Source organism: Psammomys obesus, unplaced genomic scaffold, assembly GCF_907164565.1.
Source record: "Psammomys obesus unplaced genomic scaffold, mPsaObe1.curated_primary_1811, whole genome shotgun sequence".
In the NCBI taxonomy this organism is placed as follows: Eukaryota; Metazoa; Chordata; class Mammalia; order Rodentia; family Muridae; genus Psammomys; species Psammomys obesus.
In genome coordinates this window covers 17667845-17681702 of record NW_026596046.1, presented here as the reverse complement: position 1 = coordinate 17681702, position 13858 = coordinate 17667845, and the positions used below count along the sequence as shown (strand labels likewise).

The 13858-nt window shown below is 51.0% G+C and overlaps 1 long non-coding RNA gene across 1 annotated transcript in view; it reads right to left on the bottom strand.

Moving 5' to 3' along the window:
* Positions 1-2895: 2895 nt before the first annotated feature.
* LOC129688692 (uncharacterized) overlaps positions 2896-13858 on the bottom strand; it is an 18226-nt gene continuing 7263 nt past the window's right edge. Inside the window, exons 2-7 of the long non-coding RNA XR_008721976.1 lie at positions 11180-11239; positions 9467-9591; positions 7204-7297; positions 5576-5893; positions 4971-5389; positions 2896-4345 (exon numbers count right to left, since the gene is read on the bottom strand). This is a non-coding gene — a long non-coding RNA (uncharacterized LOC129688692). The remainder of the gene's footprint in view (positions 4346-4970; positions 5390-5575; positions 5894-7203; positions 7298-9466; positions 9592-11179; positions 11240-13858) is intronic.

The following is a 13858-nucleotide window of genomic DNA, read 5'->3' as shown; positions in this document are numbered from 1 at the left end:
GGGCAGGCGGGATTCTCTGCACGTCGCGTCGGCAGCCACTATTCAGCCGCTAATTGAACGTTAATGGCAGGTGCGGATGAGGTCACCGGAGCTGGCTTTTCTCACACATTTTTCATGCAAATTCGAGAAACTCTAAACAAATTTGAATAAAAAGCTCTTTGTGCTGCCCGCCTCCCGGTCCTCTCCTCCCAGCCTAGGATGCTGGCTCCTCCCGGTGCCCTGGGGCTCTAGCCCCGCGGACCGGGCCCGCAGGAGCCGGGCGCCCCGGTGAGTGCCTCCTGGTAGTCGGTGGTCGCTGGTTCTGCCACTCTGGCTGCCCTTGTGGTTCCGGCTGCTGGTGAGCCGGAGAGAGAGTTTTTCGTTTGGAATCTTGGGGCTAAATCGGGCTGAAGAGCCACCGGGCTTTCAGGGAGTCAGTGGGTAAGCGCCCGGCCCCTGGACAGGCCAGGCATTCCGCTGCTGACACCTCACACCTCGGCTGCGCGCGCACACCGGCCAGCTTCTCGCTCCTCACTCTCTTCGCAGCTCAGATGGGGATAAGGATGGATGGTACCCAGCTACTGTACACCGACGTCTGAGGATTAAATGCGATTTGGGACTGAGCGAACGCTTAGGGCTGTGCTAGGAGCAAGAAAGTGTTAATGACTGTCTGGGGTCCAGGGGCCTGCGAGAATGAAAACTGATGGGAGCACGGTTGTGATTTCGCGCACGCATGACAAAGCTTGTCAAAGGCTTTCGGAGTCTCGTGACCCCACTGCTTCCCATGCCGGCCAGAGAGAGCCAGGCCGCTGCTTCTCAACTGTGTGGCTCTGCCTGTTTCTAAGTCTCTCTGGGCCTGAGAAAAGTGTAACCGTCTCATGGGATCTTAGTGAAAACCGAGAGGACTTTACTGGAGGCTTAGGAGCTCACTGGGACCCCCACCCTCACCCCTGCCCCTGTCCCCACCCCCAACCCCTGAACCCCGCACCCCCACCTCCAGTTCAGAATCTCCCAGCACTCCTTTTATGGTGACAGGACACCTATACTCTCTAGTTTCAAAACGAGGAGATGGGCTTCAGGCTGCCCTAGTGACCCTAGCCCACGTCAGAGAGGCTTTCACTCGGCTCTCCCTTCCTACCTCAACACACCACGAGCTGCCTTTAACTAGTGGCTTTTGTTTGTTGTGATCTGAGACAAAAAGGGGCAGAGGATTCCCAGGGTCAGAATAGTCCTTCTCTCAGAATTTGTTATAACCCTCCCTCAGGGTTGTGCTGAAATAAACCGGAATGGTACCAATGACTCATGAACCTGAGCTATCTCTGCTCTCTTATCTGTTCCTCCAACCCCAGTCTTGCTGCAGCCCCCAGCAGGCCTACCTCCGTAGCTAGCACTTTTGACCCATCAGGCCAGACCCAGCAGGCTTTCAGGTGGAGGACCTGAAGGAAGAGACAGCATCTGCAGAATTGCAGAGGACTAGCCTCCAGGAGGCAGATAGCATGGACCTCAGGAGCAATTCTAATGGAAGGCCTCCGGTCGGTCTGTATATGGCTCTGAATTCCTTCTCCATCTCTAAGTGCAGGCTCCAAGGCTTGGCACTCTCCAGAGATGAGATTGGGTAGAATTCGGGAGAAGCCCAAGCAAGACATTGTGGGAACCTTGAAGGAGAGGTCTTGACATATGGGACTGGCCAGGAAGGGCTGGAGCTTAGGGAGACCTCTTTTAAGCTGCCCAGCCAGACAGGATGTATTTGGAGTTAGAAGTCCAGACTGTAACCAATGAGATAGGTGTTAAATCTCAGTTCTGGCACTGTGATTTGGGACACGCAGTAACATCTCTAAACTTCAGTGCTGTCTGGGAAATGAGTGCACCAGTGGTTCCCAAAGTATAAAACTAGGTAGGGCTCACTGCACCAAAGCCTGACACCTGGCACCTGACAACCCCACCCCCAGCTGCTTTCCTGACTTCCAAAGTTGCCATCCAAGTCCAAGGACCTCCATGGATTTCCCAGGCCCCTCTGGTCAGTCCTACTGTGAGCCTTTCTTGCCCACTCTCACGTCTCAGGACCCTTCGCAGAGCTCAATGGGATGCTATGACTGCACCTACGTTGGATTCCAAGCCTTAACACTCAGCTCCATGTCGCCCTTTACAGACACCCTCTGGCGATATTTTTTTTCTTATCGGTGGGCAGGTGGGGGTAAAGCCAAGCCTTTGAGTATCACTGGGGGCAGCAAGGTCGTGGTGGTGTCTCTTTAGACACATGCCGTGTATGCAGATAGAGCCATTCAGAGCCAGTCCGCTCCTGAAGCCAGCCTGTCCTCAGCCGGGCACCTCCATTGGGCTAAAGCAAGTAGAGGTGCCTACTCCTAATCAACACATCCCATAAGCTCCCCCCTCCTCAAAACAGCCCCTCCCAGAGGGAAGTCAGAACCCATCCTCACCAAGTCTAGGAGTCTGGCTCTGTCCCTCACTTGCCAACCAGCTGGAAGAACCCCTCGGAGTTCCCTGCTCTGTCTCCTGCATGGGTGAGACTGAAGCAACAGGATGCTCACCTAAGCAAGAACCAGAGAACCTCAACCTGGAACTAAGCGGGCTTTGGATTAACAGTGGCAGCCAAGACGATGACACGTGATTATTAGGTTGGAGAAACACCAGTGGCCAGAGGCCACCAGGACTGTCAAGACACTTTCCTGCCACATCACCGCCTTGTCTTAGAGCGCCTACCCTTCATTGGCTGAGAGAAGTTCTACCTGGTAAGTGACTATCACTCTTTTCCCTTTTCAGTAAAAGCACTTCACAAACACAAAATCACCAGTTGCTGTGCACAGCTTCCCTTCAGGACCATCCATACAGACATGCTTGTGGCTGATATATTTTTATTTGGCTCTAGACTTCTTGTGTGCTGTATTTTACCACGGGACTTCACATACCCCTGACGCAGTGACCGACTTTTAAATGTATACAAAGAAGAACACACTTGACTGTTCTGTGATTTATTCTATTCACTTAAGTATATTAGCAGCCTTCCATATTAGCCCTCATGCAGAGATCTACCACCCTTATACAGCTGTGTAGTATTCCATAGTACGAAACAACCTGTTAGTTCAACCACAGTTCTTTGCCCATGCTTCTGAGCAAACTTTTCCAGTATATCTGGAGTAAATTCCCAGTCACGAAATTAGTAATCAAGTATATGCGTCTTTTACATTTTTGACATGACCACATTTCAGAAAAGATTATACAGTTTCTACTCTTCAATGAACTGTACAAAAATCTCCAGCCAGCAGGACAGAGGCACTAAGGGGCCCGCTGAGAACTGCCTGTGCTGTAGGGCAGCACCTAGTGGCCTGCTCCTGTCCAGGCATGTGCAAGCTGGGAGCCCAGGGGTTCCCTGAGTCACAGCAGGGTGGGATATATAGGTGTACTGGGAACGGAAGGCAGGCAAACGGGGCTGGTGTCCTGCCTGAATGGCTTCTTGAAGCCATTGTCTCTGTCCCGCCTGCTCTCCCTAACAGGAGTTGATTCAGGGTTTGTGTGGAGGGCGCTGTGCAGGAGGGGTGTGCACCCAGGAATGTGCCACAGGAGGCAAAGAGGAAGGGGGGAACCCATCCCTGGGAGAGACAGGACGTCAAGAACCCCTGACTAATGAATAGCCAGTGTGCCCTTGAACCTCACTGGGCTTTACTGTTCTCAGGCATAGAACAAGAGCCGGAGACACATCTGAGCCCAGCTGCACAGGGATGGCGGTGGTTCATCTCAGACACTTTGACAGGCTGAGCCTTTTCCCTGCATAGCTCCGATCTGCCTCCCAGCTCCCCTGGCAACAGCACAGCAGCATGGCTCCTGGTTCCAGGCCCTGCCTGCTGTGAGCAGAAGGAGGGAGGAAAAGGAGCACCAAGGGGAGGACAGCTGGGGAAAAGTGCTGTTAACTCCTGGGAGGCTGGAGTCCCTTCCTTGGGTACCTTCCCAGTGTGCTGCCTAGTTCTTTGGGGTGGAAATGTCTGCAGTGGTGTTTCCATTTCCCAAGCGTCTGGACAGAGTGTTCCACAACACATCAGACCCAGAACAGGCCTGAAAGGTGTGGAACAGAGGAGGCAGGAACGGAGGAGGCCAGCAGGCCAAGGACAAAGACCCTCTAGCAGGGTTGTGGAGCACGTCGGCTGGTCCCCTGCCAAATTTCTGGCAGGATTGTTTCCTGTACTGCAGCCTCAGGATGGTAGTCACTGCATTTTTCTTTCCTGCTCGACTCTTCTGGTTCTGGTTCTTGGCTCTGTGTTCATCCTGTGACCTTGGCAGGAATTACCACTTCTCTGTCTGTTTCCATAAAAGCGGAACACAGCCTGTCCCATCACTTCCCTTCACAGACAACCTAAAGACAAGAAAAAGTCTGTAAGCAGCTTGCTCTCAGGAGGCTGGTGTCCTATGACTCCCATTCAGATATTCTGAGGGCTGAGGGAACTGTTGCTCTCTGGGTAGTGGGAAATGGAGAGGGGAGTGGGGATTCCAAAGTTGTCCCCAGACCTCCCCAGTAGGGGAGTCCTAAAGTTTGGAAAAGGATTTATTTATGACCATGGCCTTTGGAACCTCTGTGTGCAGCTAGGATTAGAACCCAAAGCCTTGAGCATGCTCAGGGAGCTCGGGCCACTGAGCACACCCCACCCCCTTTCTCACTTTAGGAACATGGAAACAGTGGCTAAGAGAGACTATGCGCCAGCCTAGAATCCTCCTGGTCATTCAAGGATGCTGGTTCCATGCCCTCCTGACTCCATATCCACATTTGTTTCAGCCTGCTGCAACAGGGATAGGCACCAGGCATCAGGAAGAAGCGGTGCCTTCACGGAGGACTAGGGTAGAGAGCTTTTGAGTTGAAGGGCTTTGGCCCAGGGAAGATCCCAAATATATGACCAACTATTCCTGGAGCCACCAGGATACTGTTCAGAGCATTTGGAACTAGAGAAGAAGGCAAAGCACCCAGACTCAGGCCGGACACATACCTAGCCAAAACATATGGTGTCTGGCCCAGGTCTTTGCTCCGGGACAGGCCACTTCCCAGTCTAAGTTGCAGGTCAGCAGTGAGGTAAGCTTCTGGTTCTTTGGTTGGTTGGTGATTTCTTTGTAGGCTTTAGGTAGAGGTGTCTAACTCTGTCCCAGGGCAGCTTGGAGGAGAAAAGGCTGGCTGAGTTTTCTGAAAGTCAGGGAGCAGGAGCTAGGGTGATTCATAGGTAACAAAGCAGAAAAAAATTTCCCCAATTATTAAAAGTAGGGGCTGAGTGATGCAGACAGCTTCATATCCAGTGTTCCTTTTCCAGGTCCAGGGAGGAAAGAGGCGGGCTGATGGGCCAAGCCTCTGACTTCCGGTTGTGTGGGGCCGGTCTTCTTGTGATCTTGCTTCTTTACTAGGCCACCTTGGACCCTGAAAGGAAAAGAGAAGAAAGAAAACTCAGTAGAAGCAACAAAGTCAAGGTGCACATGTCCAGGGGAGGTAACACTCTCCAAAATCCTGAACTTATGCTGCCTTGAGGCTAGAAGTTTTCTTCAGTCAGGTAACAGGCTCCATCCCACCTCCAGCATCACACACTCAGACAACAGGGACACTAACCTCCCCTAGAGAAACAGTGAAGGCATGAGGAAGTGGCTCAGAATGAGGGGCCTCTATTCCTTGGCCCGGAGTGCTTCTGAAAAGGAGCCCAGGGAAGGTGAGAGATCAAGGAGAAGCTCATCTGCACCCAAGAGAGACAGAGACAAGACGGGGCCAGGTTTTCAGCCAGCATGGTGCCTGGAGCTTGGATCTGATAGGGTATGCCCCACAGGAGGCAGACCTGGTCTGCTGAGAGCAACAGAGACCCTGGGGTCACGGATTCTGCCATCTTGTCAGGAACTGCCCTGAGGGAGGTTTGTGTGCTTGATGAATAGACACCTATGTGATGGAACAGAGAGACAAAAAGGCAAATGGATTTATTTGAGCCCAGCTGTGCCCTCTTCCCCGGGCTGCTGATTCAGGCCAGTTGCCATGCTGGTACCTAGGCTACACTGGTGGTTAATACTCCAAACATCAGCACTGTGTCCACCCCCCCTCCCCAAATCACAGCCCTCTTAAGTGACCTTCCTATTTGTCCCACAGTTACAGAGAAGAGCATGTGTGTCTGACATCAGTCACAGCGACTCCACGTTGTGGGTTTTTTTTTTTTTTTTTCAATATCACAGATGAGACTTTATTGGCCTCAGGACATTCAGAATCTAACTGCCCATTAATCCAGGGCTGAGTGTCTGCCCACAGTATCTCTTCCTCTGTGGCTTCTCTCTAGCCAGGGTTTTACCTGCCTCCTGGTGGCCACAAGCCCCCAGAACTACCTGGGCCTGTGCTCAGCATCCTGACTTCAATTTCTAAACTCCGGGTTTCCTCAGAGCCACTCAAACTAATATGGAAGGCATACTGTCTAGCAGAATCACTCAGCTGTTGAACAAATCTCTTCCCCTGGCCAGTTCTCACAACATTCTCCCAGATGACCAAGAGAATGGATACCTGTAGCATCCAGAGACTGCTTTTTAATGGGATTGGCAGCTGGAAGATCTAGGAGCTGGAATACAGCTACGGGCAGCTACTGAAAACTAAAAGCCCAGTCACATAGACAGGACTAGAAAACACCAATCTTGGGAAGTTTCCTTCCCAAAGAATAAAGAACAAGGTGCGGTGTTGCCACAGGCAGCAGGCAGTGCCAATGTCCTGGCTTTCACTGGGAACCACCCATCCTGGGTCCAGGCCAGCCAAGGCTGCTGCCTCTGGAGGGAGAGCTGCGCTTGGAATGTGATTCCCCAGCTTTGCCATGACACTCGGTGATGCTCCATTAGCGGAGTGTGACTCCTAAGATCCCTTGTCACCTCCTAAAGCCTCTGCCAGCCCGCCCTCCCAGCACCACACTGATCACCAGATTAAGGAGCTCAGAGATACAGCTGAGGCAGCAGCTGAGGCAGCTAAGAGAGGGGTGGGGCAGGGAGGGCAGTAGGCAGCTCCCTGAAGGCTCTGCCATCTTGTCTCTTCACCACCCCTACTGCAGGCACTTGGCTCACTATGCTTGACTTCTATACCCTTCTTCTTCACTAAGCTTTGGACCACTCCACCTGAGAAACAGCTCAGGGAGGCAGGTGAAGGGGTATCGAGATGGAGAGAGGTGCAAAGTGGGAAACTGGCTAGTACCTGAAATAAGAGGAGAAAGGCTCAGGGCTCACCTGTTATCCTCAAGGCCATCTGAGGCCAATCACAGAGCTCCCTGTGGGTCTCTGAGCAGCTGCCTGCTCCAGAGCAGGGTACATCACATCATATCTGAGGAGAGAAGGTTGGCAAAGAAGGAACAAGAGAGGGAAGTGGGCATTAGAACATTTTACCAGAGACACTCCAAGTTACTTCAGACACACACAGTGGTTGGCTGTGGTGGTGCATGCCTGTACTCTCAGGAAACAGAGGCAGGGAAGTCTCTGTGAATTTGAGGCCAACCTGGAGTATGTGGGGGAATTCCAGAACATCCAGAGCTACATAGAAACCCTATCTAAAATTCACACACACACACACACACACACACACACACACACACACACACACACGCGCGCGCGGGGGGGGGGGAAGAGAAGAGGGAGAGGGAGGGAGGAAGATGAGTGGCAATGAATGGTGGGAAGAGACCAACAAAGAGCTCAGGTTAGATATGCAGACACTGGCACATGAATGAGAGGAGCAAGTCACATCCCTGACTCTCACTCCCTCGGGTTCCTGTGGGGCTCCAGAAGGCCCGACCTTGGAAACCACTAGGAGGCCTGGCTGAGCTTAGCCGGCAGGTATTCAGACTTTCTGGGCCCCGTGCCCTATCCTAGGGTCTGCAGGGTGTGAATGGGACACAGCCAGGACCCCAGCAGCAGCTACTGACCATCTAGCTTCTCTTATGCTGGGCTGATGGCTTTCCACCACTGTAGCATATAGGCCAGAGGAAGAAAGACTCAGGCTTGGGAGCGGGCTCTGTGAGGACATGGGGAGACAGGATCTACTGATTCCTGATCCTCCATCAATTGCTCAAAACACACACACTCACACTTGAGCACATGCAGTAATCAAATCCTTCCTTCCATTTCACCACCCACTACTATTCAGAATTCACTGGTCTCATTCTTGTCATTGTGCTAAATGAACACAAGCTGACTTGAGTACCACCAGCAAAGATGTCCTCAGCTAGGAGGGACCAGGAATGCCTGAAGCTCAGCCTCATCATCTTGCTGCTGGGATTAGGAGTCAAAGGGAGTTGGGCTGTCCAAGCACACAGCAAACCAGAGGCAAAGCCATGACTGTACCCTGTCTACCACCCCATTACAAGGGCCTAAAAGGGAGTTTCTCCATCATATCCCAAACATGATTCTGTCCTGCTATGGACGGCAGGGGTCTGGGGACAGAGGAGGCCGTAATGCGATAAGCTGACTGGCCATCTGGCTCTGGGACAGAGGAGAGCCCAGACTGGTCGCTTCTGCTGCCTGGTCCCAAGGGGCCCTGTGTCGCAAGAGACAGACTGCCAGATGGACAGGCAGTAGCCTAGGTCTGGGTAGAAGCCAATGAGTCCCCTGGAGTCAGAGCTCACCAACTTTCTGGGGTAGGGGAAGGAATGGAGGGGCCACGGAGAGCAAGGCCAGGCTCTCCACAGGCTAAAGAGCAGTTGGACAGGAAAGATGAGATTCCTCATCCAGAGCCTAGCTCCCCAGGTAGGCCCAGCCCAGCCTTGTGAAGCTCAACTCCACAGCCTCCAGCCCACTGGCCAGCCACAAACAGCGGCCCCTCCTCAGGGAGGCGGAAGGCAAACACATCTCCCCTGGCACCTTCTCAGACATGCATGCAAAACTAATTAACATGGGGAGACATGCGAGCAGCCGGCCAGCTCCACACCCTTGAGTCCAGGCAGACAAGGCGAGCCCTTGTCCAGGGGACCTGCACAAAGCTTTGTTGCTAATTTAGGCATCTGTCTCTGTCTGGTCTGGTCCTCCTGCCTGCACTGGGGTTTTTCCCAGCCCCTCGGACAATGCTGGGAACAGGCCCGCAGATCCCTTATTCAAATCACACTGGGGACAATGAGCTCATTGTGCAGGCCACAGAAAGGGGGATGCTGGGGGGTTGGTGGGAGTGTGTAAGGGGCATTGGGGGAGTAGAGAAGGGTGGGGGTGTGTGTGAAGAAAATAGGAAGCCAGTAAAGTGTTTACTAACATAGCCCCTGCAGCTGCCTTGGGCCCCTTGCCCCTCCCTTGCTTGGCTGGGAGCTGGAGAGAAGTCTTAGGACTGAGAGGTGGGAGTTCCAGAGTGGATGACTAGACCTTGTGCCTACGGGCCCAGCAATAGATACAAACTCTGAGCCAAGCCTTCATCCTGGGGCCTTCTCCTTTAGCAGTCTACAGCTACTCTGCATGTGCAAGAGGCAGGCATAACTGTTTAATAGCATAGCTTGGGGGTTCTTTTCTTTCTCACCTCAGCCTTCGCAGACTCACAGAGGAGACACGGTTAGGGACAGAGGCACTGGTGGCTGTGCAGGGTGGGACGGGCTGTCTCGGCCATTGTCTTCAGGCAACATCTCATTTTCTCTTCCTTCCCATCTAATAAATTAGAGAGTAGATGGTAAACTGTGAAGGGGCAGGCTCCCCATGGACATGACGGACAGGAAGGAACGCTGTGAGCTCTGGGCCACTGCTCAGGCCATACCTGGCCAGACACTTGACTGCATCCCCACACAATGAACAACAGGAGAAAAACCCTATATCTGTATGTGTATGTACACCAGCAGCCTGATGTCCGTGAGGGGGAGAGCTGAGGCTTTGAAATGTCTTCCTTTTGCCAACACCGCCCCCAGCTCTCTGTCACTGAGCACGCCTAGACAGGACAACATAAATAGACACACACAGCCTGACACTGACACGAAGATACAAAAAGAAACACACACACCCAGAGGCGGCTACAGACACACACTGACAATGGTGTAACGAGTGCTAGATGGCAAGTGCATTCAGTCAGAAACTCTCGCCGCTGGGGTGGCCAAAAGGTTCCTCCTTCCTCTACTGCACCTTGGGCTCCTGAGATGGAGAAGTGAAATACAATCTGATCATCCAGACAGAAGCAAAGGACTCTGAGACAGGAAAGTTTGTAACTGGTCCATCCCTGAGTCAGGGTTGGCTAGGCTCTCTCAGAGACTTTTCTCCTGTTATTAATGATAAAAGAAAGAACAGTTACCCAGCCAGGCACAGTGGCACACACCTGTAATCTCAGCACTTGGGTAAGCAGAGGCAGGAGGATCTTTGTGAGTTTGAGGCTAGCCTCGCCTGGTCTAAAAGGCGAGTCCAAGACAGTAAAGGCTACACAGGGAAACCCTGTGTCAAAAAAAAAAAAAAAAAGTCAAAAGCCATTTGTCCTTCCTTTTCTTCCTTTGTTTGTTTTCTGAGGCAGGGTCTCACGTAGCCCTGGCCAACCTTGAACTCCTTATGAACTACTGCCTCCATCTCCCAAGTTCTAGGGTTAAAGGCATGAACCACTACCGTGTCTGCACTCCAAAAGTTATCTTCATTGTCCTATATCTCAAGACAACCAGTCCTGTGGCTGGGACAAAGTAGAGCCATGCTGGGATAGTTTCCTTTCAGTATAATATCAGGCTCTAGTTTCTTGCTGTTGAAATAATTCTGAGAAAGGTGTCATAGGACAGAGAACATAAATAGTTAAGGTGCATTACCCCATGATGAAAAAGTATTGGCTTGAACCAGACGAACAGTCAACAGTTCTCATTGACTGTTCTTGATTTAACAAGAAAGATATTTTTTTATGGCATGTTACTAGCAAGCAACTGGCTCCACGAAAAGGGAACATTCCATTTGTTTATTTATTTAATTTTACTGTGTTCTTTTTTGAGACAGGGTCTTACTGGTTGTTCTAACTGACCTTGAACTCCCGCCTCAGCCTCCTGAGTAGCCAGGACTGGAAGTATATATCTCACACCTGGCTTCCCTATTACAATGTCTTCGTCAAACTGGCTGCTTTTGTCCCAGTGAAGGAAAATAGTAGCAACAACAGAAAACTGAGAGTGAATTCTACCTGGACCTCACACCTACAGCCACAGTACACAGAGCGAAAGGAACAGCTGCTGGAAAGAGCTATGAATTCTGGGTTTGCTATGGCCTTCGATGGGAGGGAACTCACCTTTCAGTCAGCACCATGCCACTTTTTCTCTTTTCTCTTCTTCTGACCCTGGAGCATATCCTGGAAGAGAGACAAGGCCCATGAGAGGGAGGGCGGAACAGGAAGTGAGACAACTGGGCACCTACTTCTTCAGCAGCCACTCTGCCTGGAGGAAGCATTTCTCAGCAGCCTTATGACTGAAGTGTGTGCTGTCAACTGGCTCCCATATTTAAACTCTTGGCAAGTGTCTGTGGATGTGACATTTATTCAGTAAACTGCCTCCAGAAATCTAAGCAAAGGAAGCCACAAGGGAGCCAAGGCCGCCCAGTGCAGGGAGGACCCCTTGCTGTTAGATCCTGGACATACCCCTTGCCCTGTTGTTCAGCGTGCACATGCTAGCTCCCCAGGAAAGCATCCTCATTGGTCTCCTAAATGAAAGACAGAAGTTTCAGGAAAAATCCAGCACCATCTGCTACTCATGTGCACACAGAAGAAAGTCTATCTCACGTATGCTCACCTTGCCCACCAGCAGCAGCTGGATGGTACATATGAACCTGAGGTCAGGACACGTGCTCTAGTCTTTGGTGGCTTAATCAGTCAAAGATTTAAAAAGCACTTACACGCAGCCAGAAGTGGCATGGACTCTCCTATGTGCTTTTATAATCACCCTACACTATCTAAGAGCTTTATCTACACACACACACACACACACACACACACCAGTAACAAGTCCACCATAATAGTAGTAATGAGAAGAAACCCATTTGTCTTTCCTGTCCTCAGAAGGCAAGGGCTGGGGATGAGGATTCATTTGCAGGGCTGGGCCACAATCCAGCTTTGCGGGAAGGTGGTGGCCCGGCGCTCGACACTGTCAGTTCCCATGCAGGCCCAACTGCCACTGTGCTTGGGATCCAGCCTGAGGAGAACTGGGATTGGATTCTGAGCCTGGTGCCCCAGCAGCTTCTGGTGCCTAAGGAGAAGGAAACGCCTATCGGTGAATCACTCCAGGTGCCATTTATTATTTAATTGCACTTAAGAAGTTTCCTACTAATTTCACACACAAATCTCAACAAGCTATTGCTATTTTGATTCTTAAGATCCAGTTTGTTTTAAATGGAGAAGAGAAAACTACAGAACCAGTGGAATCTAGAGGATTAAAGTCTAGCTGAACCAAGTGACAGCTGGTGGTCACCATGGGCAAAACATGGAATGGCCTCTGCCCTGGCTCTTGCAGGTCCTTGAAGAATGGAGGGGACTAGTGGAGGCAAGGTGCCACAGACTGATGATAACTGTCACATCCCATGTCTGCTAACTCAGCTCTCCCTCCCCTCAGCCTGATCTTCCTGTTGTGGATGGATATGTGAAAGTCCATATCCATCAGTTACAAGAACTGTAGGGCTCAGTAGAGGACTGTGGTTTCCTCCTCTATGTCCCCAAGGCCTATCTTGACACATAATGGGCGGTCGATAAATGTTGAATGAATAAATGATTGTGGTAGGAAAAAAAAAATAATGTGCCATGGGAAGGTGTCCAATTTCTGAGCTCCATAGTTTACTTGCAAACTTGGAAATGGCTCCATGAGCGACCAGAGTCTAAGCCAAGTGTGATGAAGTGATGGGCACAGAGTGGGGATGCCTGCTCAGCTCCAGCTGGCCTAGGTGGCACAAGGCCTGACAGGCTCCATCTCATCAATGTTGTACCCATGGTGACCAGACCAGTTTCTTTAGCTGGCTCCCTGCCTAGTTATTCTCAGCTCCCACCATCTGATTTGATGTTCCATACTTAAATCTCAAGCCCTGTCCAGCACCACACTTCTGAACCTTTGGCCAAAGAATATTACCCTCTGACATGGTTGCCCTGTCCTGCCCTCTTGGTGACTTAAAAGACAAGTTTGGGCATAGGAATCCTTCTCTGGTATTTCTAACTCCAGAAAAAAAATCCTCTTTTCTTTACTTCTTGGACCCAAGTTAAATCATATATCCCTGTATGTGTGTTCATATACCCCTGTATGTGTGTTCATATACCACTGTAGGTATGCCTGCTAAGACTGTCCAAGGTATTCTCTCTGATCTACAGCAGGGAGCAGGTCAGAGTTCTTTCAATACTATGGAGCTCATGGACAATCAGAAGACACAATGACTTAGTGCAGTGTCACTGACAGAGAGCTAAGCTTGGTCCCTTGCTTGCCATCTTCCAGGGATTTTATTCATGACAACTGTGAAACACGACATCGGGATGAGATACATATTAATATTGTTCTCTATATACCGCTGTTTCTCTCTTTTCACCTTCTCCTTTCTCGTCTCATCTTCTCTCTTTCCTTTCTCTCCATCTTTCTCAGACTCAGGGATTGAACTTGGGCCCTGATAGTTCTTGAGTGCTATTCCCAGATCCACAAATGAGAACAGTAGCTAACACAGAGGAAGAGTAGATACCCATGGTTTCTGAACTAGATCAGAAAGGCCCCGGAACCTGGGTCCTATCGAGCCTTGTGGCTTCTGCCTCGCTGCTGTGCTCTAACAGAAGGGAGAAGTGGCAGCTGAAATGGAATAGAGAGATTGGCATGGTGACTCAGGGAGGCTGGCAAGCCTGATAATCTGAGTTTGATCACCAGGCTCACACAGTAGGGAGAACTAGCTCCTGTTGTCCTCTGACACACACACACACACACACACACACACACACACACACACACACACA